This window comes from Pelophylax lessonae (assembly GCF_965119305.1).
Source record: "Pelophylax lessonae genome assembly, chromosome: 2".
Taxonomy (NCBI): domain Eukaryota; kingdom Metazoa; phylum Chordata; class Amphibia; order Anura; family Ranidae; genus Pelophylax; species Pelophylax lessonae.
In genome coordinates, this window is record NC_138769.1 from 176777251 (window position 1) to 176780932 (window position 3682).

Sequence of the window (3682 nt, forward strand, 5' to 3'; positions counted from 1 at the left end):
ATATATTGGTTAACCAGTAGAGGTGTTGCCCAATTACATCACCAGTTAATGGATAAGTTAGCCCAACCAATGGGGATAAAGTTACTCCTTCTGGGTTTGACTTATGGTAATTTTACAGCCCTTTTGTTCAATACAATATAAAAAGGGAACCCCAGATGAGAGAGAGACACATTACATTACACAACATTCATTACACATACAACACACATGCTACTCACATCCATATATATATATACTCATCTATACATACTCCATCTTGCGCCATCATTTATCTGAAACTTTGAAGGACGCCAAACGAAACTCCTCCCTAACTGGCCACCATTTTGGGAAGGCAGCCATCTTAAGGACTCTGGTAACGACCATTTAAGCTAGCAGCCATCTTAAGTGTGGTAAATATACCTTGTTGTTTATTTGATTATTATTAAACAATTGTTTATTTCTTTCCTTATATGTTTTATATTGCATATTTAAGGGTAAAAGATTACAACCCCAGCCGTATAAACCATGGTAGATTTTTCTCTAAAAAGCTGATTTTTGTTTTTATACATTTTTATTAATATCAGATTTAGCGCATATTGGCGTATTAGTCTCACGTTTTGCATGGCCTATTCCCGCTCCATCTGCAGTGGAGTGACTGTCGGCTGCGCAATTCGCAGACAATTGTGGTCTGATTATATAGTATACTTATCTATGGTTTATGCTACTACATCTGGGAAAAACGTAATCTTGCTATATTTTTACTTTCATTATTGAGAAACACATCATATTGCATTTATCGTTTTAAATTTGTATTTGATGTAAAGTTATCTCTTTGTGTTACCTCAAGTCTGATCATTTATTGTGAATACATGTCTTGTGAATAAATATTCTTATATATATTCCCTACTGTAGACTGTTTTCACTAAGATTGGTATATGCTTTTAAAAAGAAATTAATCGATTAAAAGAACTTGTTACATATTGATTTGTGGAAATAAGTTGAGATTCTCCTACCTTACAGATCTTTGCTTATTTACATAAATGGAGACACTGTTATATTCAGAGCAGTATAAATATTCTGACAGATCCTCAGAGAGTTCTTTGCCATGAGGTGCCATGTTGACCTTCCAGTGACCAGTATGAGTGAGAGCAATAACACCAAATTTAACACACCTGCTCCCCTTTCACACAGACCTTGTAACACTCACAAGTCACCAGGGAGGGAAAATGGCTAATTGAGCTCAATTTGGACATTTTCACGTAGGGGTGTACTCACTTTTGTTGCCAGCGGTTTAGACATTAATGACCGCATGTTGAGTTATTTTGAGGGGACAGAAAATTTACACTGTTATACAAGCTGTACACTCACTACTTTACCTTGTAGCAAAGTGTAATTTTTTCAGTGTTGTCACATGAAAAGATATACCGGTAATAAAATATTTACAAAAATGTGAGGGGTGTACTCACTTTTGTGAGATAATGTAAATTAAAAAAACAAACAATCACTCCTGCTACCCCACCTATATCCATAAAATATGTAACCAAACAACAAAGTGCCCAATTACTAGTAGAGCTGTGAATAAAAGTGTCCATGAAACATGTAAAGTGCTTGTCTAGAAATAAACTTATGCATATAATAAATCATCAAAAAGTGAATTTGCAAACAAGTCCTCAGTCTCCCCACACAGGTGCATTTGGGTATCAAAGTCCAACAGTGTGTCCTCTTCTACCAGACTGCAACACCACTGTGCTTCCAGTGATCGCCTTTCCTTGCCCCAATCCAGTGAAAACTCAGCTCAAGTTGCCTGTCATATTTCAAATAGGTAATACCGACTCAGAACAGCATCTAACCGATGTAACTCCAGATTACCAGGCACCTTTCCACCTCAAATTTGCTTCATATAAGGTAGGTATATATCATGCAAAGAAAAAATGCTGACTGTGTTGATGGGGGAAGTGATTTTCTTTCCTGCAATCCATGGTTGCAGGAAAGAATATTGCACCATCTCTTATATTACAGTGCCCCTAGCAATTACAGCCTCCACCATCACTGAGTGCCCCTGCCCTCCTCCCTCCTCTCTAACATGACAGTTCCCTATTCTAATGTCTGCCTCTCCTGCACAGGACCCTTACCTTTAGCAAGGCAGAGTCTATGATCAGTCCGTGTGTTCTCTCCTGGCTCCTACCCCCCACCAGACAATGTCATCCAATCAGCAGGGCAATGGGCTGTAGCTGCCCTTTATTCCAATCCGCAGCTGCTCCTGCCCCCTGCCCTGCTGATTGGATGGCATTGTTGGCCGGGTGGACGGGGGAGGACAAACAGGCATGGGCGCACAGCAGGAGGTGAGCAGTGACCACGATCCTGTGTTAGCCCTGTTCGGACCGCGGTCGTGGCTCATCTCCTTCTGTGTGGCCCTGCTCCAGGTGATTTCACCAGAAGTTCTAATCCCACCCCCACCCGCAACCTTCTGGGATATGTCTTAGGTCCCTGTAACATGCGCAGTGGGAAGCTGGCTGTAAAGCTGCAAGGAGTCACAGCCAGCTTCACACAGTTAACATGATGGCGCAGGGAAGATCAGCAAAAAATCAGCACAGGTGAGGATAGCACTGGATCCCTGGACAGGTAAGTGTCCCTTTACTAACAGTCAGTAGCTACAGTAATTTTAGCTGCTGACTTTTTTTTTTTTTTTTCCAAACGGTTAAGAACCTCTTTAAGTTGGCCATACACTGTTAAGTTTTTTTGTTCAGCCAACAGCTTTCACAATCCACGCAAGTGAGGTTCATGTTGGAACCAATGGCAGAATACATGGAATTTGGAGGATCTTAAAAAATCAATTTAAAGAATTAGGCTGCAAGTTGAAGGAAAAGACCTCCAAGATTACATTTTCTGGATTATTGTCTGGGCCATGCTCAATACAGGAAAGGTAGGGGGAGCTTAGAGAACTGAATGCATAAAGACCTGGTGCAGGATGGAAAGATTTTCTACAGCACTGGGCTGACTTTTATTGTGGTACAACCTTAATGCACTTAAAGTTAAAAGGGTCTACTGTGTTGGGGAGAGGTTTATGGGAAGGCTGTAGAAGTGTTTAAACTAGGATTGAGATGGAAGAAGTAATATAATGGGCAGACAAGTCAAATAGGGGTCAGCCACTAATGGAGGGTGGAATGAGGGAAGATGGGCAAAAGATATGTAAAACACAAGTGCAAAATGCAACAACGGATTAAGGTGTTTGTTCACCAATGCCAAAAGTCTGCCAAGAAAAATATGAGAGTTGGAAGCTTTGAAGAAAAATATGCATTAACTTGTTTTGCTTAAAGGATAAGTTCACCTTTTAACAAAAATCAATAAATGCACATTTCTCTTTTATTCATTGATGGACACAGCTCTCTATATTCAGAACTATAGGGTTATATTGCCCCCCTACGGGAGAAGGACACTAGGCAGAAAAAAGACTTGGCTACTCTTATGGGCAGTCCTAGGTGGTATACATCCCCCTCTCTTCTATAGGCCTCCAGTTTTTTTTTTCTTCCTAGTCAGGAGTAGAGACCTGGTTCCCTGCTGGGATCTCTGGTCCTAGCACTTTTCATTTTTACATTTTTTTTCCTGTTAAGACAGGGCTAGATAGCAATATAACCCTATGCTTCTGAATATAGAGAGCTGTGCCTGTCAATGAACTCAGAGAAATGGCTTTTACAGTAATTAC